The following is a 21,922-nucleotide window of genomic DNA, read 5'->3' on the forward strand; positions in this document are numbered from 1 at the left end:
TTTTATCAGTGGGCCTGTAGCCTCATTTCAAATAAAAAGTTTTTTTTGAGGGGAGGGCATTTTGGGGGAGGTCCCCTATTCTGTTTCTTTAACTAGTCTATTCCTCGGCCAGAGCGACACCACTTTCATTTCTTCAGTTTTGTAGGGTATTTTAGTATCTGGTAGGACTAGTCCCTTCTCCTTACTCATTAAAGGTCTATAAGCTAGAGAGTCAAATGCTCGGATTTGATTTTGAGAGACTTCATTGTGGTCAACTTTAGGATGCATTTAGAGGCAAAATTAGAGACAGAGAAACAGTTGGAAGGCTATTGCAGTAATCTAAGTGAGAGACGTGACGGCTGGAGCCAAAGCAGAGACAGTTAGAAATCAGGGGAAGAGTTTAAGAAGAAATAACCAAAATCATCAAGATTTGGGGGAAAAAAAAGTGGGCCTGTAAACAACATATATGTGTATTTCTGTATCATCCAATAGGAATTGCTTTTATAATATGTTTAACCGCCTTCATTGGTACAGTCTCTGATCGCTTCTACTGCAAGACAGACCCCGACAAAGCAGGTCCTTCTGAGGTGTCTCGGATCCAGCCCTCGCTGCCTTTTGCAGCATCTCCATCAGAGCGAGGGAAAAGGACACAGGCAGTGTTGTTCTTTGGCGGCAACTCAGGGACAGAAAATATTTCAACTCATTCTCACCACTTAATAAGAGGATTTGGTGACCACCTCAGGTTCCCACGTTCTATCCTGAAACTAGTTCAAATCTTTGCCCCCAATTGTGACTCCCTAAAAATGGGATCTGCATGGGCGTGGGAGGCTTTTCCAGAAGTTCTTGAATCTTTTCTGCACAGCTTTCAAAAGCACTCCTCTGCTAACTGTGCTAACTCAAGCCCCAGCTCCACGCACCGGGATCACATCAGGCTCCCGCCCGAGTCGTCAGTGGGTGGGAAGGAGAAGGCTGCAGTTGGGTGCGAAACTGTCTCCCGTCGCCATGGAGAGCGCCCACCCTCTGCAGCTGGACAGCTGCCTCTCCTGCCTGCTCAGCTTGGCAGGGAGGATGGCCAGTGACCAGGCACCTGGAGCACTTGCCTTCTGGGGAAGCTGGAGAAGCAAAGTGAGGAAGATGAGAAAGGTATGACGTTGTGCCTTAGTCTTCCTTCCTTTAAAGTCGTTCTATACTTTAGAACATAAATGTATTTTGTCAACGATTGTTTAGGATGAGCTGCTTAACAAATCACTGTCATCTAATTATAAAAAGAACATCATGTTTTTGCTCTCTCCCTCTTTCCAAAATACAGACATCTACCACGTAAACTACAGTTTGGTGTGAGCAGCTGTGACTAAATTGTGCTCTGAGGCCTGGCCTAAACACACAATGGTCAAGGCAGGTGTTTTTGAAGGTGAACGAACTTTTTTGAAAAGGGTTAAATCCAAAAATGCCTACTCGTCATGCTCCCCAGTGGTTTCTCCCCAGCGTGGTCACTGGCAGCAAAAGGATCTGTCAACAACCTCGATGGAGGGCTGGGGGCACCTTCACTGAATTAGCTGGGATGTGAAGCTAAAAGAGCCAGGACGTGGAAACTCAGGAGCAAGGCTCCAGAAGCCCCCACAGGCTGAGGACAAGCCAAACCACCAGGCCCAGGGACCAGGGACATGTGGGAAGTCCTGCCCTTCCACGAAAAGGATCGAATGCAGACAGGACGGTCGCATCTGTTCATTTTGGGTAATGGTTACATGGTGTTCGTGCTATTACCCTTTACGGTTTTCAAAATTAAAAAATATGCCAAGTGCTCAAATGATTTAGGGGTCACAGTTAACTATGAGATCAATAAGAGTCAGGGAGGACCCCTGCCATCGAGGCTCGCTCTCTGCCGCTCTTCACCGACCAGCCGCTTCTGCTGCCTCATACCGTCCTTGTGCATTGGCTGCTCCGTCCCCTCTCAGGAGGCCTTTGCTCTACTGCTGCACTGGTTATACATGGTCAGACCCCTGTGGGACGTGTCCCATGAGCACCGGGAGAGAAGGGACGTGTCATTTTGTTCTGGGAGCAGCGCAGTGTAACAGAAGGAACTTGTGCTTCGGGACCAGGCGGACCTGGGTCAGACTCCTTCCAGGCTCTGCTTCTGTCAGGCTATGACTGAGGGTGGCCTACTTAACCTCCCTGAGCCTCAGTGTCCACATCTGTAAAAGGCTAACAGCAAAACTGTCGTGAGGCTTAGAGTTGGTGAATATAGGGTGTCTAGCCAGGCAGCCCACAAGTCTGTGTTGAAGGAAAGATGGAAGGGAGGGAGGGAGAGAGAAAGGGAGGGAGGGAGGAAGGGTGGGCGGACATACTGAGAGGCTGTCTTTAAACCATGACATTTGAGGAGCAGTTGAAGAAGGCAGAGCTGCTCGTGCTGGAGAAAAGCACGATGCCAGAGGTTCATGTGGGACAGATCCAGTGGGACAGGCTATGGGGAGAAAGGAAAGAACTTTGCAAGGATGAGAGAAGCCCCAAATGGAGTGGACTGACTTGAGGGGCAGCAAGCTCCCTGTCTCTACAAGGGTCCAGCTGAAGACAAAGACCCACCCTCGCAGGCGCTTGGAGGGGCTCCCCTGTTGAAAGTTTCCCAGCCTTTACTCAAGGGATCACTTTCCCATTTTGGTCATATTTGTCTACTACCGAGCTATTACTGGCTTAATCTTTAACTTAAAAATCATCACACTTTTTAACTCAAAATCTTTCTTTAGCCTTAATCTGAGCAAAATATCCATTAAAAAAAAAAAAAGGTTTGATGTGATGGCTGTATGTTTATAACACATCTAAACAAGTATATCACTATTAAAATGAAAGATGCTGATGTATCTCACCTAAAACCATCTCCCTCACCACTAGGAGAAACGTGCTCTACGGGGTCTGAATCTAGACCAAATATGCCCCAGGGGCTCCTTCTGGGTCTATGATTCTGTTATCTGAAGGTTGCCTGAATACTGATAATGCTCTTAATTCTTATGGCCCTTTCTGGTCTCCCAAGCACGTTCTCATCTGTGTATTTCATCTAATCCCCATGACAACCCTGAGGGTTGGGCAGAGATGGAGCCTGGGCCCCTGCAGCACGGGACCCACCCAAGGCCCTATAGACAGTAACAGAGGACCAGAAGCAGAGCTCAGAGCTCCCAGCGCTCTGTCCCACCTGCCTTCACTCCACCGCCACACGCTGCACAGCCAAATCCATGCCTGGTGCTCTCCAAAACCTCATTAGCAAACAACCCAGACGCAAATTGTGATGTTTTCTCCATCTAGGTGGCCAGATGCGAGGCTCTCTAGATGAGAAGATGCCCTTCTGAGACTCAGAACGTCACCTCAGCAACCAGTGATGACCCACATTGTCATTTGGCCATCTGGCCCTCAGCAGGCCCCACTTAGTAAAGCTACCAAGAATACTAAAGGGCAATGATAGGGATATTAAAAAGCTAAATACACATTGCTACGTCATGACCTCTACAAGATGGATGGCTGCAGAAAGCTGCCTTGGATCATGCCAACCGGCTAAAAGGGCCTAGGGGCTCAGTGGCGGCGGCCAGGTGGAGGAGGGCCAGGGAGCGGAGTCTCTGGGAATAGGTAGGACCAACCCCATCATACACAACAGGAACACTACTTAGAAGACAGGAGATGGGCACCACGGAAGGCATGGTGGGCACCAAGGAATGCAACGTGGCTGTCACCTCGGCCTCAACGCCGCGGGTCTGCCCGCTGAAGCACAAGGTGGCGGTGGCACCACCCTCTGGGTCAGAGTTCCACAAGACAGACCTGCTGGCTGACTGCACAGACTTCAACTCACAGGCTGAGAACTGACAACAGTCCCCCTCTATTCTCACCCTTGACGCTCATCTCTACCATGATGGCATGCTGGCCTGGTGGGAGGGCAGCGCCACAAAGTAGGTCCTTGTAAACAGCAGTGAAGCAACGTGGCTCAGACCAGGGGATCTAACCTGGGATCCAGGGCTCGTCTTCAGAGATCATGAACCCCCGGAAGTGTATGCCCAACTTCCGTACATCCAAGCAACTTCCCTCCGGGCTTCTTACTGGCATATTAAAGAGGCTGTGACCCAAGAAGGTAAGAACCATTGCTCTGGACACCAGACCCTCAGCCTTCTTGGCTGCCCATCCCTTGCAAGAACTTACTGGAAGTGGCACTAATATCCCATCTCTGTGTACAGAGACCTCAAAAGAGCTGAGAGCATCTTTGGGAGATCTAAGTTCTGCTTAATCCACTAGTACTTGGGTTTTGTTATTTATAGCCAAAGCATCCCCATGGATCCAATACCACAGGGCCCAGTGGCATCACCGAAGACCATGAGGGTTGGCAAGGCCTCAGAGTCCACCAACGAAATTCCTCTCAAAGCTTGAGTTCTCTGCTCAGCCTCTAGACAATGGATACCTGCCAGATGCCCCAGGGCACAGGGAGCTCACCCAGATCCTTCCTTTTTCCCATCCCCAGACAAAGGTAACTATACCTTATAGCCGGCTGGATGCCTGCCCTGGGCCTGGCAGTTACAGAGCCTCTGGAATTCAACACACTCTCTGGACACCGTGAGAACATTCCAGCTTTGCACAAGAACGTGTTTCCATTTAGTTCACATGAGTATGGTTTGTATGAACTACACAATGCTCATGAGCAGGTATGTTTTCAATCGCTGGCAAGGAGGTACACTCTGTTAGGGAGCATTTCATTGGTAGAACAATGATTGCACCAGATGTGAAATATCAAATGGAGGTCACATTTCCCCAAGAACTCACTCGATTCAGCAGGTGATCAACATGCGATACTGACTGACGTTAGGACCAGTCACCCCAGGAGCTAGTTCAGTTCATCAGAGCCTAGCAGTCCCCCTGGGTCCAGGTGATCACTCAAGCTTAGGAACCAACCCCTGGGATAAGGGACCTGTCACTTTATAAGCAGCTCAGACCAACTGAAACTGTGAAATACCTGTGGTTAGAGCTAATAATAAAATAAAAGTTATACCTGTCACAAAAACATCCTACATAGGTGAAAACATGAATAGTGGAAAACACAAACTGCCATACGCAGGAGCAGAGCTGGCAACCCTGGAAGACTGTCGCTTGCCTCCCCAGGGTTCAGCAGAGGGCCCTGACCCCCTCTCCATAAGGAAACGTTGAGGCCATGGAGGCGGGTAGGCGGTTTCTACCAGAGCACTTATCTTACTCAACCCCCCTCCCCGAAAAGAGGCTGGCAGACTCTGCAGCCTCGAAAACCTCAGAGCCTCAAAGCTCCATGCCTCCTGACGTGGCCGAGAAAGGGCAAACTACACCATAAACCACAGACAGAGACGCGAACTGGCTGCTGAGAACAGACCGGGGGGTGAAAACCAGGGCCCGAAACATTTTCAGCCCCAGTCAGCAGGGACAGGCGATTTACAGGAAATTAGGAGATTTACAAAATGTTAGCCAGCTCAAGTTTCTGCCCTGGGAAGAGAAGCAGGAGCAACTCTAAGAACTGTCTCCGTGAACGTGCTTTGTTCACTGCAAAGCCCCTGACACGTGTCAGTTATTAATACCAACAGCTCACCACTCCACACTTCCACCGACCGGCGAATGTCCATGGAGCAGAAGCTTAACACAGGCTGCACCGGGAGCCTCCATACCCAGGCCAGCCAGACCCTCTCAAGAGGAGCCAGGACAGCCGCATGGTCTAGAGCATGGATTCTAGAAACCATCTTGGGCAAGTTATTGACTCTTTCTAGCCGCCATCTAGTTCCCCATTGGCATACGGGGATAATAATAAAACCTTTCTGGAGGAGTCTTGTCAAATGATGAGCCAGCATATCCACGGCAGTGCCTGGTCTGTGTAAGCCCTGCTGGCTGCTGTGATTACAGGGAGCTTTTAAGTCAGATCTCTTTATTAGTCCTGCTGCCAGGGAGGTCATTCCTTGGAGGCCACAATTCCGAGCCTTGTCAGTCACCCTCGCTGGTCAGGTCCAGGACAGAGTGTGAGTCCTGGAGGGGGAAGAACCATTCTAGCCCAAGGAGGTTGAGGTTTGGTAGCACTGAGAGCCCATGGAGGGAGGAGGGGCAGTTCCAGAGCTCTGTGATCAGGGCCCCGATGAACTGACCCTTGTCCACCTCTCCAGACTCGGCTTTGTCCCTGGTCAGCACAGATCTCAGTTCCAGCCACAGAGTCTAACTGGGTGTCCAGTGCCCAGGCATCACCTCCTCCAGGAGGCCTTCCCTGACCTTCCACACTGTCTGCTCCCACAGCCCCTACGCTTCCCTGATCCCGGTACCAACTACGCTGGGCTGTCACTCAGTTCGCGCCCCTACCGTCCCCGCAGAGCAGGAACTGGCACTGTGCCCCACACACGGTGGGCGCCCCAGCCAGGTCTGGTCAATGAATGAGCCGGGCCCTCGTTGTGACCAGAGCCCCAAGCCCCGGGCGCAGTGAAGGGTTGTTTATGAAACAGACTGCTTTTCATTATTCCGATGAATCTGACAACTCCCCCGGCGGATCCCTGCCCTCGTTAACGCCATTTTAAAAGCGGAGAAAGAGCCCCCACCCACACCCCCGGTCCTGCCGCCCACCTCCCCGCGGGTTCTCGCCAGGGCAGACATGGAACCCAAGGGCGGTTACCATGAAAGGGGCTCTCTGGGCGGTGGGCAGGCCCTCCCCAGCGGGGTCTCAATCGTGGCCGATTTCTCGATCGCACACCGTTACGCGGGAGTAACGGTGGAGCAAAAAGGCCACTCACCGCCAGTCCAGAACGCGCCCCACGCCGGGAAAGCGCGGCCCGGCCCGGGGGCGGCCACACCTCCCGCCCCGGAACAAAGCACCCGCCCGTGCCGAGGGCGGCGCGGCCGGGCCCCCTCCCCTCCGGGGCCGCCCGACCACTCACCGCGCGCTCCAGCCCCGCTCGGCTCGGGCCCTCAGGCCGCCTCCTCCATGCCCGCGCCGGCGAGGAGGCAGCGCCGCGCCCGCCCGGCCCCGCGGCAGCCGAACTGACGGCTCCCGGCCCGCGGGCCCGCCGGCCGCTCCAGCCGGTCCCCGCCCCGGCGCCTCCTTAAAGCGACCGCGCAGCCCGCGCGCGCCCCGAGCGCCTGGCGCGCCGCGCATTCCTTATATTGCTACAGCGCCTGCTAAAAATAGAGCGCCGCCGCGGGCGCGGGGGGAGCCGAGCCCCGGCGCCGCGACCCCGCCACCCCCGCATGCACCCCGGCCACCCGGATGCGCGACCCGCGAAGTCCGGGCCACCCGCGCCAAGTCCCCCGGACCGGGCAGGGCGCGCGGGCCGGGCCACGGAACAGGGCCGGCGCCGCTGCCTCCCCCGCGGCCCCGCGCACTTAGCCGGGTCCCACCCGTGGCGCCGCGGAGCTGGCTTTAAGGTGGACGCCGAATGGGAGTTCGCCCGGGCCTCTTTAAGAGGCTCTGCGCTCCAGCCTTTAAATCTCCGCTCGGCTGGGCCAACTTCTGAGCCTACGGACGCCTCCCCAGTCCTCAGCGATCCCGGGCCGCCACCTTAACCGCGTTCCCTTCGAATCCCAGGACGCGTTTCTTCCTCGATTCTACCCCCGGCGTCGCTTCCCCCAGGCCCTCTTGGTACACCATTCCTGGGCCCAAAGTTCGTTCAGATGGATGCGACCGGGACAGGCGACAGTCGCGCTCCATTTCATTGTTTCGGTTCCGCTAACTCCTCTCCAATGGCGTCATTTTTTCCTTATTTTTTTAAATTGAGACATAATTCATATACCATAAAATTCCACCTTTTTAAGTGTACAATTCAGTGGTTTTTACTATATTCCCAAAGTTGTGTAACCATCACCGTTATCTAATTCCAGGACATTTTCATAACCCCACTCCCCCCAAAAAACCGTACCCATTTGCAATCACTCCCCGTTTCCCCCTCCCTCCAGCCCCTGGAAACCACTAATCTATTTTCTGTCTCTATGGATTTGCCTATTCCAGACATTTTGTATCAATGGACTCACACAACATGTGGTCTTTTGTGACCAGCTTCTTTCACTCAGCACGTGTTTCCAAGGTTCACCCATGCTGCAGCGCATAGCAGCACTGCATTTCTTTTCACAACCGAATACTATTCCATGGTATGTCTACCCCACGTTTTGTTTAACCATTCATCAGCTGATGGACAGTTAGGTTGCTCCTACTTTTTGGCTGTTATGAATCCAGCTGCTGTGAACATTGGTATACAAATCTTTGTATGAACATATGTTTTCCCATTTCTTTTGGGAAGATACCCAGGAGTAGAATTATGGGTCATATGCTATGTTTAATATTTTGAGGAACTCCCAGACTGTTTTCCAAAGGGGCTGCACTATTACATTCCCACCAACAACGTATGCCAGTTCCAATGTCTCCACATCCTCGCCAACACATGTTATTGTCTTTTTTGATTATAGCCATCCTAGTGGGGGTGAAGTGGTATCTCATAGTTTTGATTATCGGTGTCATTTTTGAGGATGTTCTTTTTGTGGGTGGACCTCGATGATGACTTGGAACCAGCTTTACAAGTCCAGGAAACCCAGCCCCTTATCATTTTCAGAGCTTCACCCTCCACCCCAGGCCTAAGGGGACCTTAGTGCCCTGAGTCCTTCATGCCATGCTGGGGCTCCCAATCTGATGCAGGTTTCAGCTGGCAACCCAGGTACCCATGCAGCCATTTGGTGAGAGCTACTGTGCCCCCTGGCATCCCCACTCCCATCTGCTGCTCTGAAGGCGCCATGGACCCCAAGAGTCCCCGTGGCAGGGGGAGTGGATTGGGCACCATGACGAGTCTCTCACCTCAGTAGGGAGTAAAAGGACTGGTTGAGGAGGGGGCTCGAGGGACAGATGTTCGTCTTGACTGGCTGGGTCTTGCCCTGGAACCTGCCTGTTCCTCCCCCTTCCATTTACCACAGGCCTTGGGGGAGGTGGATGGGGGATCTGTGTGTCCTGGCTATCTGTCAGCCCCTCTGTCAAGTGACACCCTCTCCTGGGCCCTGACTGGCACAGTGGCCAGACTGTTGCCCTCAGTTGAGCTGAGACAACGTCTGCACAGGAGTCAAAGGTTAGTCTTGACGCCACTTTCACACACGCCCTTAATAATCTGTCTCCTCAGAAATGGAACTTCCTCCGAGCTAGTGATGACACGAGGTACCTGGGGTTCTCTTATGGGGAGATTAAACCCGGCACGTCATGGCTGGAGTCTCACAACAGGGCACTTGTCCCATTTCAGCTGCCTCCTCTGCTCTTTGTACCCTGAAATAAAGCATGGCTCAGTTGCTGGCAAATGAGGCTTTAGAGAACAGGGTCACTGAGAAGAAAAGTGAGGCCTGGGGTTGCTAGTTCATTCATTCATTCGGTCAGTCAACACTGCCGGAATACCTACTGTGTGCCAGGCACAGTGGCAGAGATCTACCTCAGAGAAAACTCAGAGTGCCAGCCAAGGGGTAAGCCATGTGGAAGAGGGAGCCACCAGGGCTGTGGGAGCCCAGAGGGGAGACGGCGTGGGCCTAGGACAGGCTTTCTGAGAGGTGATGATTGAATCAGGGCTTGAAGGACAAATAACCATTAGCTAGGCTGAGAAGGAGAGAGAAAACCTTAAACACTGAGGTATGATTGAGCTGAAGACTTTCCAAAAGTTCCAGCAATCCGCATGGCTGATCAGGTGTGTTTGGGGCATGGTGAAAGCCAGACTCCTGGCCAAAACCCCCAGCAGGGCTCAGGCCCACCTTTCAGGCCCTGAGGTCCACGGCCAGCTGCAGGACCAGGAGCTAGCTCCCGGAATAGGGCAAAGATCAGAGCTACTGGACTGACCCAGAGTAGAACTTTCTTGCTTGGTGGCACGAGCAAATGTGCCTCATCCTCTGCAATGTACCTGTGCTTATCTCTCTGCCCTGAGGCCAGGCCCCAGAGCAGACCTAAGCTGGTGCCTGGGGGTCCAGTGGGCAAACCTGGGGGCCAGGAAATTTCAGGGCCAGGAGCCAGCTGGGTGATTGTGGCAAACCTTTCCTCCAGAACTCTCTGCCCCAGTGTGGTCCCTGGGGGTAAAAGCAGCTCTGAGCTCCTGAGCATTCACAGTCTGCCAGACGTGGGCATAGGGATGAGTCTGCACACCTCCCAACAACCTGTGCAGAAGGTTGCACCTGCCCTATTTTAGACATAAGGAGACCACAAGCCCAGTCCCACTGGCCAGTAGACTGAATCACAGTCTCCTCTGACCACAGGGCCTGTACCCTTTCCCCTCTCTCTGTTGGCCTCGACAGCAGGTCAGTTGTGTGTGTGTTGGGTGTTGGGAAAGCAGGGAGAAGGTGACGAGGACACCACCACTCATTCCAGTCACAGTCTCTTCAGGCCCGCGGCTGGAAGTAGATCTTTTGCTGACCCTGAAGCACCAGCCATGGGTTAGCAGAGGAGCCTCACCCTACCCCCAGGCCCGTTCCTCCCCTCAGCTGACCCTTCTTCTGTGCCAACTACAGGGCCTTTCTTCCCCTGGGCTGCCCACGATGTGGCGCCAAGAACTACACAGTCTTCTCTCAGCGTTTTCATGGCCGTTACCAATCCAGGTTCAGTCATTTCCCATCTTTAGCTCTCCCTGCACCCCCCTTGCACCCCCCACCCCACCTGTCCTAGCCCCATTAGGAGCTAGGTCCCATGAGATGCTTATGGTTCATCCCTCACGTGGGCTCCCTCTTGCTCTCTGGGGCCGGAAGAGCAGCTTTAGATCAATCTACTTCCCATTCGTGGCCAACTTCTCCAAAAAGTGGTCCATTCTCCACTAATACATTTGTTTCTGACCATTTGTTTTTCTCCTCCTTGGTTTTTCCTCGCTTTAAACTAAAGTCTAGTGACTTAAACATTTTGAGTTGCAACCCATAGGAACAAATAGGTTTAACATTACAAACCAGAACACACAAATACATAGACAAGTGAAACAAAAATTTCCTGACATAGTACTTATCTTTACTATGTGTGATGCACTCTGATCTATTCTATTCTATTCTGTTTCATTAAAAAATTCTAGCAAGACCCACTAAATTGATTTCATGCCCCACTAATGGGTTGTGACCTACGGTTTGAAAAACATTGAACCATATTTTGACACCCAGAGCCTCAAGATAGTGACATTACAGCAGAAATTTGTCAAGAAAGAAAAGTCAATTCTAAGATTTTGAAACACATGCTAGAGATAATAGTTTGAAAAGAAAAGAGTTTTGAGTTTCAAAAGCCTAGGAGATTTCCGCTTCTAGGCAGGATTGTAGTAGGTTGTGGCAGGCCAGTGCTCCTACTGCAACAAAATGAGATGAGGCTCCCCAGCTGTTCCCTCTCCCCTTCCCCAGGACATGGCCAATTTGGGGCACTGGATAATGATCAGGCTTTGCCCAGAAGGAAGACCTCTAATGGAGGAAAGAGAAAGCAGCAAAGCTTTTAGTGGCCACATGGTAGTAGAATGACAAACTGGAACATAGGGGGCCTTAAAAACACAATCAATTTTCTCCACATGACATTTGCTAAGTTCTGGGCCTGATAATGCATCTAAAAAGCAGAGTAAAATCTTCCACAGTCCCACAGTGCTTAGAAAACAGAGGGTCCCCAAGAAGAAAGGGCCTGCTTCAGACACAAGGCCAGCTCCTGCCTCATGACATTTGCCAGAGTTTGAATCTCCATGGGGACAGAGGCTGGACAGCTGGATTGGGAACCTCTGAAGGGCAGAGCTGAATCTCCACAGTCTTTCATGGCTGAGGACACAGAGACCTTCAAGGCTCTCAATCAAAATCCACATGTGAGGAACAGGGGTAAACCAGAGATGGATTAAGTCTTGCAAAAACTGAAATCCAGCCCCAACCCAGCTCAATGCTTCACTGGATTGAGATGCTCATCCCTCACTCCCATCTGCTTAATGGAGGAAACAGGGGACACTGTGTGGCAAATTACATCATCTGGAATCTCTATGCCTCTTACATACAATGTCTGCATATAGTGAAAAATAACTAGTCAGGTGAAGAGGCATGAAAATATAATTGATAGCAAGAGAAAAAACAGACAATAGAAGCAAACACCCAGATCATTCAGATATTAGAGTTAGCAGACAGGACTTTAAAATAACTGATTGTGGAGGAACTGGAACTCTTCTGCCTTGCTGGTGGAGGTGTAAAATGGTATATTCACGTATCAGCCAAAGTTCACTCAGGATATGGAAACCACACAGTAAGTTGGACAAGGAAATTTTAATATAAAGAATTATTAAGTATGAGAGGGGACTAAGGGGAAAAGAGAACTCCAAAGAATACAGTTACAGCAGATATAGAGTACAGCATCTAGGGCTGAGGCAGAACACCCAAGGAAGGAACAAACACATACGAGGTCCCGACCCTCACATTCTACCACCAGGCTGAGATCTGTACCTTGTTGGAGACAGTGCAGCCATGATCCACTGGATGATGAAGTTCGCTGAAGTTCCATGCAGATGGAATTCACTGGAAAGCATTCCTCTTGGGTGCTGAGGGAAGCCACACATGGAAAGCTGCCACACCGTGGAAGTTGCGGAAAACTTCCCACAGAAGCAATGCATTGGAAAGTCAACTTCTGGGGTATTGGAGGAAGCTGCTCATGGAGGCGTATTGTGTATTTCTGGCTGCAACACGTGCAGGAACCATGTGCTGCAGGAACCTGCCAAGTGAGCACCTCAGAACCAGGAAGAGAAGCCTCTTTCTCCTGCAGTGGCTGCCAGGGCTTTCTACTGACAAAGCTTAACATTGTGCCAGATGGCAAAGGAGAAATGTTTGCAGGATCCAGCTCCATTATCACAGAGCAGGTAATTGAGGACAGATTTGGAGCTGAGAGGTAATAAATTGATAACTGGCACAATTGGCTTTGAAAAGCTGTTTAGTAGACTCTTCTAAAGCTACACATACACCTACCTTCTGACTCACCATTTCTACTTCTAAGTATATACCTAAGAGAAATTAGTAAATATGTTCACCAAAAGACATGTATAAGAATATTTATAGCAGCTTTAGTCATAATAGCCAAAAACTGGAGACAACCCAAATATGTATGAACTGCAGAACAAATAAACAAACTGTGGTTTAGTCATACAAGGGAACACTATACTGCAACAAATAAGAATAAGTACTCAAGCATAAAAAACACGAATGAATCTCACAGACTCTATATTAAGTGAAAGGAACCAGATGCAAAAGACAACATATATGGAGTCCAGTAAAAAGTAAAATTAATTGATGGTGACAGAAGTCAGAATAGTGGTTATCTCTTGGGTGAGGGGAGTGATAACTGAGTGGGAAAGAAGTGCTGGAAATATTATGTATCTTGATGTGGGTGGTAGTTACACGAATATATACAAATGAGAAAATTCAGCAAGCTGTGCACTTTACACTTTTCACTGTATGTGTCAAACTTTAAGAATTCAGAATATCCCCACTTAGATTAATATGTTGAATAAAATGGCAGAAAAGATAGAGAAAATAGATGAAAGGAGAGAAAATGTTACCAGATAAGGGGAATCTACAAAAAAAATAAAATAAACATTCTAGGACTTAAGAAGTATAATAACTGAAATCAAGAACTCATTGGATAAGTTTAATAGCAGATTGAACACAGCTGAGCACAGGATTAATGAACTAGAAGACAAATCAAACAAATACATTGAAACTAAAACACAGGAAAAAAAAAAAAGGTAGAGAGAAAAAGAGATAATAGCATAAAAGATGTGTGGATATATTATTCAAATGTCCAGCGTTCATATCACTGGAGTCCCAGCAGGAGACAAGAGAGAGAATGAGACTGAAGCAATATTCAGAGAGATAATGGCATAAAATTTTCCAAAACTGGTGAAAGATATAAATCCATAGATTCAAGGAGATTGGTGAATTCCAAAAAGAGTCAGCACAAAGAAAACTACATGCAGGCACATAATAGTTAAACTGCTGAAAACAGGGTAAAAAATAATGTTTTAAGCATCAGACACATTTTTTAACTGAAAAAATCCTTTGATGAACATTTTCTGGAGCTGATCAGCTGAGCTTGGGTGAGAGCCATTCCCTGCCACATGGACAATGTGGCCTGGCCTCTCGACAGGAGACACCCTCAATGACATTCTGCAACTTGGAGCCCGAGACCAGCATCTCAAGCATTTCTTCTTGATAATTACCCAACCCCAGCTTGCAAAACAGTGGAAAAATGATCATCATTTGTAGCCACATGTTTTCATGAGTCTTGGTATTTAAAACCTTGTAATACCAAGTCAGAGAAAGAAAAATTGCCTGAATTTTGAACCCGAAATGCAGAGTTTGCTCACTTCAATTTAGCCCAATTTTCTGATATCCAACAATATCACCCCTGTGGACAAACACGACAGTTAGAAAAATTTTAAGTTCCTGATGATTAGAATTTTAAAACATTATTTTTACGTTAAAACAAATATGGATATCACATGTAGTATTCCAAAATGAGCACAAATCTTTGAGATAAATATTAGTGAAGTTTAGAGATCCCAGAAGGCCTTTTAGCATTAAGCCCTCAGACGTCTGGGGCAGTCATTCAGGAAGCTTCAGGGGACACATTGGAGGAGCAGAGTCTCTAAGTAATGAGGTCTTTGTGGCTTGACTGAGATCCAGATCTGCCTCAAAAGCTTCTTTTCTTGGCCCAAATAAATGAGCAAGGAGTTCTGTTCCAATGGGAGGTTAGACAGGAAATGGGTCCTGCTCTCTAATCTCCCAGGGAAACCTAAACAATGAAGGGATAAAGCTCATTATCTCTTGGGAGGTGTCAGAAGCTGTGAGGGTCTGAGATTTTATCCTACTCGCAAGCTAACAAGTTATCCTTCCATAGTTTGATGGATACTGGCAGAAGACATGAAACTCCTGGGTCGGAGATGAAGGATAGGTTATTACTCACAGCAATAGTAGTAACCAGGGTATAAGCGTTTTTGCACAGGTTTCCTGAAGCTCAGTTCCCATAGGACAATGCAAAGAGGGCCAGGTACACTTGCACATGCAGTGGGTTGTGTTAAGAAGAAGAACCCTGAGCTTCGGGAAACCAAAACTTTTACACTGGAGAGTAAGTATGCTCGCCGTAGAGGGAGACGTGATCTCTATTTGCCAAGGCCGTAAGTAAACCTGCCCTTTGTTTTAGAAGGAGATATTATCTCTGTCTTTCAAGGCTGTTCACTGTATAAACATTCCTGAAAATATAGTTGGGAACAAAGGCAGTAAGTGCCTCTGCTTGCAAAATGTGCAGAAACATGAGAGAGCCATGGAGAAATCCGCTGCCAGGAAGAACCTGTGCTCAGACTCCTTGACATCGTGCAGAATGTCTCCTTGCCATCTCCTCTAACCTCTCAACAAGGCTGAGTGGTGGGCAGTGCGGGGCTCATTAGTCTTGCTCATGTTGGGAACCCGAGACTCCATGATAGAAGAGTCCCTAGGAAGTAGCTGGGACAGCGTGCCCTACAGGGACTCATAATCCAGATTAGCAGTTTGAAGGGAACCCTCAGTGACTTCTACAACACAAAGAAAATGCCACATGGTCCAATTCAGGTTGGCAGGCCTAGGGAGACAGGCTGCTTCCGTGTAGCAGCTCACTAGCTCGTGTTTTCAAAGTTAGCCTCATAATCAACAAAAAACTACTAAAACTAGTAAGTGAGTTTCACAAGTCTCGGAATACAAAGTCAATATACAAAAATCAGTCTATTTCTATGCTGGCAGCACATAATTGGAAATGAAGTAAAAAAATAAAAGCAATTGCATTAATAAACAAAATACAAATGACGTGCAACAACTATAAAACATTGCTGAAATTAAAGAGTAAACAAATGGAAAGATATGCCATATTCATGGATTGGATGACTCAATATTATTAAGACGTCAGTTCTCTCCAAGTTAATCTTTAGATTCAATGCAATCCTAATCAAATTTCCAACAGGATTTAAAAAAACAATAGTGAAAAGCATCCTAAAATTTATACGAAAATCAAAAGACTTAGAATAGCCAAAGTAATTTTGAAAAAGAAGAACAAAGTTGGAGGACTTAGATGACCTGATTTTAAGACTTATTATATGTCTTAGTCAGCTCAGGTTGCTATAATAAAATACCATAAATGAGGTGGCTTATCAACCACAGACATTTGTTTCTCACGATTCTGGAGGCTGGAAGTCAGAGGTCACGGGGCCAGCATGGTTGGGTTCTGGTGAAGGCCCTCTTCTGGGTGGCAGACAGCTGACTTCTGTCCTCACATGGCAGAGAGCTAGCTGGCTCTCTGGCGTCTCCTTATAAAGGCACTAATCCCATTCATGAGGGCTTCACCCTCAGGATCTAATTACCTCCCAAATGCCCCACCTCCAAATACCATCACATTAGGATTAGGGTTTCAACACGTGAATTTTGAGGGGACACAAACATTCAGTCCCTAACACTACACAACTACAGAAAAAAAGACAGTAAAGTACTGCTAAAAGAATAGACAAACAGATCAGTGGAATAGCCTAGAGAGTCCTGAAAGAAACTCACATTTACAACCAGCTGATACTCGACAAAGGTGCCAAAGCAATCCAATGGAGTAAAGCAAAGTCTTTTCAACAAATGGTGCTGATGCAAACAGAAATCCATATGGAAAATAATGAACTTTGTCTCCTAGCTCACATCCCACACAAAAATTAATGTGAAACAAACTGTGGTACACCCATACTGTGGAATATGCAGCAATAAAAAGGAACAAGATATTGATACATGCAACAACTGAGATGAATCTCCAGGGAATTATGCTGAGTGAAGAAAAGCAATAAAATTTTAGAAATGGAGGACAGAACAGTGGTTGCCAAAGGTTAGGGATTGGGGTGGGGGAGATATGCATGGGGGAGGTAGGCATGGTTATAAAGGACAACACAAAGGATCTTTGCGTTCAGGATCTTGACTATGGTGGTGGATACACAAACCTACACAACTGATAAAATTTGATAGAACTTAATACACACACACACACACACACACACACACACATGGGTACAACAAAAACTGGGGAAATCTGACTGTGATGGGTGAATTGTATCAATATCAATGTCCTGGTTGTGACATTATACTATAGTTTTGCAAAATGTTACCATTGGGGGAAACTGGGCAAAGTGTACAAAGGATTTCTCTGTGTTATTCTTACAACTGTATGAATCTACAATATTTCAATAAAAATTTCAATTAAGAAATGAATTTGAGATGCATCAGAGGCCTAAATGTTTTTTTTTTTTGAGGAAGATTGGCCCTGAGCTACCGTCTGTTGCCAATATTCCTCTTTTTGCTGAAGAAGATTGGCCCTGAGCTGACATCCATGCCCATCCTCCTCTACTTTTTGTATGTGGGATGCTGCCACAGCACAGCTTGATGAGCAGTGCGTAGGTGCGCACCTGGGATTCGGACCCACAAACCCAGGGCCACTGAAGCACAGCGTGTGAACTCAAACACCACGCCATCGGGCTGGCCCCCTAAATGTAAATGTTAACAATTTCTTGCATTATAATTTTTAAAAATAATTGCTAGTATTATAACTATTTTATAATTCCTGGAAGAAAATAAGGGGAATATCTTCATGACCTGGGGGTGGGCAAAGGTTCCTTAGGAAAAGATTTCTTAGGCAGGGCAAAAAAGACAATAAACATAGAATAAAAAGTTGATAAATTAAATTTCATCAAAATTTTAAAACTTCTAGTCATTAAAGCCATCCTGGTAGCATCAAGCTGGCAGATGGAGGCAGAGTGTGGAGGATTCCACATCTGATACTTCACCACTTGGGCCCAGAAGCAACCCTCATCACTTCCACCCAGACGGAGGGAAACTAGTCAACTGGCTCCATCTGGCTGCATGGGGTGGGGGTGGCCACTGTGGTCCTTGCCTGGGAAGGTGCCTCACAGCAATGACCCTATACAGTGAAAAGAGAGCCTGATACTTTAACAACAACAATGGCTTTCCAGTCAAGAAACTTTGAAAACATTATCTCTTTCCATAGCATTCCTAGAAGGTGGGTATTATACTCCCCATTTTAAAGATGAAGAAACCGAGGCTAAGGAAGTTGAAGGAACTTACCCAGGTAAGAAGCTCACACAGGTAGTAGGTGATAGGTCCAGGACCTCATCCAAGCCTATTAGACTCTAAAGCTCCCAGTTCTGTGAGCCCGGCTGCCTTCTTCAGAGCAAGTCACAGTAGGGACATGCTGTTACTTGTGGAAAAAGAAAACATGATGTCTGGAAGCAGAAAGGTGTCAGCCCAGACAAAGATATATGCATAGATTCTTACCATCCAACACAAAAAACTGGAAGTTATCTGGGGAAATCCATAGCCTGCTTTGGTTTGCGATTTGCTCATAAAGTGCATAGGTCCATTCCTGTTTTACAATCACATCCCAGTTCTGAGGTGTTTTCATAAAGAAAATGCTCCTGGCGTCCAATCTGGATCACAGGAAAGTTTCCCTTGAGCAAACCACCACCTTGTGGCAATGAACATGACTTGCAGGAGGAAGAATAAGTTTGTTTTTCCCATCTTTCAGACTCCAAAACACAGCGCTTACCCTTCAAGTTAGAAGTTTTTGCATTAAACAAAGCAAAACAAGCGAACAATAAAAGTCCCCCCCTTAGGGCGGGTCTAATTAAAACAGATGTCTTGGGGGGCCGGCCCCGTGGCTTAGCGGTTAAGTGCGCGCGCTCCGCTGCTGGCGGCCTGGGTTCAGATCCTGGGCGTGCACCAACGCACCCCTTCTTCGGCCATGCTGAGGCCGCGTCCCACATACAGCAACCAGAAGGATGTGCAACTATGACATACAACTATCTACTGGGGCTTTGGGGGAAAAAAAAGGAGGAGGATTGGCAATAGATGTTAGCTCAGGGCCGGTCTTCCTCAGCAAAAAGAGGAGGATTAGCATGGATGTTAGCTCAGGGCTGACCTTCCTCACACACACACAAAAAAAGATGTCTTGGAAAAAGACATCTGATTTTTGGGCAAAGCAATCAAATCACCGACTCATATCATAAACTATGTGAAAGATGGAAATTTCATTAAATCAAGATGTAAAAAGCTGGAGTGCCGCAAGGTGATCCACTGGGGGGATAATTGATGAGGTTCCATTTTGTCCCAACTGTTCACTTTTGAAAGTAAAAGCGCTGCTATTAATTGCATGGGACAACAGGTGTAAAGTGGGGATATCCCAGGCAAACCGGGGCATGTGTTTCCCCTAAATTTGTTTCTGAGATTCAGCCTGGCCCAGATACGACTACGTTTTTTAGTGGGGATCATGTGGTGAGAAATCTAACCCTTTCAAAAAGAATAGAGTATGGTTCAGTGTGCTGGCAGAAGGAGTTTAGTATCTGATTTGAATTTTATTTTGTGAACAAGTCCTAAGGGAGATTTCAAACAGTTCAAGAGCTTGAGTAACCACCACCCTGCGGCAACAAACATCGCTTGCATCTTGCGGATCCAGCTTGCGATGCTTTGTCTTAGAGACACCACTGTACGGATGCGCCACAGTCTAATCCTTCCTTCACCTATTGAAGGACGTCTTGGCTGCTTCCAGTTTTGGTGAACAAAGCTGCTATAAACATTTACATGCAGGTTTTTGTGCACAGGTAAGTTTTCAAATCAGTTGGGTAAACACGTAGGAGCACGATTGCTGGATTGTATGGTAAGACTATGTTTAGCTTTGTAAAAAACTGCCCGACTGTCTTCCAAAATGGCTGTATCATTTTGCATTCCCACTAGCAATAAATGAGAGTGTCTGTTGCTCTGTATCTTCATCAGCATTTAACATTGTCAGCTTTTTTGGATTTTAGCCATTCTAAAAGGTGTGTAGAAGTATCTCATTGTTTTAATTTGTAATTCCCTAACGGCAAATGAGGTTGAACATCCTTTCATTTGCTTACTTCCCATCTGTAGATCTTCTTTGGTGAGGTACCTGTTCAGATCTTTTGCCCATTTTTTAACTGTGTTGTTTGTTTTCTTACTGTTGAGTTTTGTATATTTTGGATACAAGTCCTTCATCAGATGTGTGTTTTGCCAATAGTTTCTCCCAGTCTGTGGCTTGTCTTTGCATTCTCTTAACAGTCTTTTGCAAAACACAAGTTTTTAATTTTAATAAAGTCCAACTTATAAATTTTTTCTTTCATGGATCATGCTTTTGGTGCTGTGTCTAAAAAGTCATTGCCAAATCCAAGATCACCTAGATTTTCTCCTATGTTTCCTTATAAAAGTTTTATAGTTTCTCATTTTACATTTGTGTTTATGATCCACTTTGAATTAATTTTTGTGAAAGGTGTAAGATCTGCGTTCAGAGTCATTTTTTTCTTTTTTTGCAAATGGATGTCCAATTATTCCAGTATCATTTTTTGAAAAGACGATCCTTTCTCCATTGACTTTCCTTTGCCCTTTTGTCAAAGATCAATTTTGTACATTTGTATAGGTCTATTTCTATTTCTAGACTCTATTCTGTTCCATTGATCTATGTTTCTATTCTTTCACTATGATATCATGCTATTTTGCTTATTGCAGCTTTATAGTAAGTTCTAAAGTCCAATAGTGTCAGTTCTCCAACTTTGTTATTTTTCTTCAAGATTGTATTGGCTATTCTGGGTCTCTTACCTTTTCATATAAACTCTAGAATCAGTTTGTTGATATCCACAAAATAGCATGCTGGGATTTTGATTGGAATTGTGTTTAATCTATAGATCACATTGGGAAGAAATGACATCTTAACAATATTGGTTCTTCCTATCCACAGACATGGAATATCTCTCCATTTATTTAAATCCTTTCAATTTCTCTCATCAGCTGTTATTGATTTCTAGTTTAATTCCATTTTGATCTGAGAACATACTCTATGATTTCTATTCTTTTAAATTTGTTAAGGTGTGTTTTAAGACCTGGAATGTGGTCTATCTTGGTGAATGTTTCATGTGAACTTGAGAAGAATCTGTATTCTGCTGTTGTTGGATGAAGTATTGTATCAATGTCAATTAGATCAAGTTGATTGATGTTGTTCAGTTCAACTATATGCTTGCTCATTATCTGCCTGCTGGATCTGTTCACTACTAAAAAAGTGGTGTTGAAGTCTTCAGGTATAATAGTGGTTTATTTATTTTTCTTGTAGTTCTATCAGTTTTTGCCTCATGTATTTTGATGTTCTTAGGTGCATACAAATTAATATTAATTATTATTATTTTATTTATAATTAATAACATAGTTATTGTTATGTTTTCATGGAGAACTGACCCCTTTAGCACTATGTAATGCCCTCTCTTTATCCCTGATAGATTTCCTTGTTCTGAAGTCTTCTTTGCCTGAATTAATATAGCTACTCCAGCTTTTTTTGGTTAGTGTTAGCATGGCATAGCTTTCTCCACCCCTTTTAATTTATCTATGTCTTTATATTTAAAGTGGATTTCTTGTAGACAACAGATGGTTGGGCCTTATTTTTTTATCCACTGACAATCTCTGTCTTTTAATTGGTGTGGACTACTCATACCATGTTTGTAACTGTTTTCTATTTATTCCACTTCATTTTCATACCTAAATTTTGAATTTGTAATTTTGTATTCTTTGTCTTAAAGGGAACCCTTCAGATCCCTCAAAACCTGGAGCTACTGCTGCTTGGCATGCATTAAGTAACGGTAGAAAAGCTGCACGCTAGCCCTGGCGGGGAAGGAGGGGTGCAGGGACTCGGGGACGCAATTGTACAGTACAAGGATGCACCAGGTCTTTGCTTTGCGGGGCCAAATCCCCCAGACACTGACAAACGCTTCAGCCAATGAGAGCGTTCCTACGGTCCAATTCTGACTCAAGGGGCGGGACTCCCTCCTGCCTATCTGCTGGGCCCAGAGTGGGCGTGGTTTACGTGTACGTTTGTTTATTACCTGGCCAACTTGGCGCAGTCCTGTGTTGCCATGACGAC

The 21,922-nt window shown here is 46.7% G+C and overlaps 1 protein-coding gene across 3 annotated transcripts in view; it reads right to left on the reverse strand.

Moving 5' to 3' along the window:
- MRAS (muscle RAS oncogene homolog) overlaps positions 1 to 6,992 on the reverse strand; it is a 56,817-nt gene extending 49,825 nt beyond the window's left edge. For all 3 annotated transcript variants that reach the window (XM_087430504.1, XM_087430503.1, XM_087430505.1), the window contains exon 1: positions 6,882 to 6,992. The gene's annotated coding sequence lies outside the window, so the exon portion shown is untranslated. The remainder of the gene's footprint in view (positions 1 to 6,881) is intronic.
- Between the last annotated feature and the right edge of the window lie 14,930 nt (positions 6,993 to 21,922).

The sequence above is a fragment of the Ceratotherium simum genome, chromosome 5 (genome assembly GCF_057802395.1).
Source record: "Ceratotherium simum simum isolate JZ-2026a chromosome 5, ASM5780239v1, whole genome shotgun sequence".
Classification (NCBI taxonomy): Eukaryota; Metazoa; Chordata; class Mammalia; order Perissodactyla; family Rhinocerotidae; genus Ceratotherium; species Ceratotherium simum.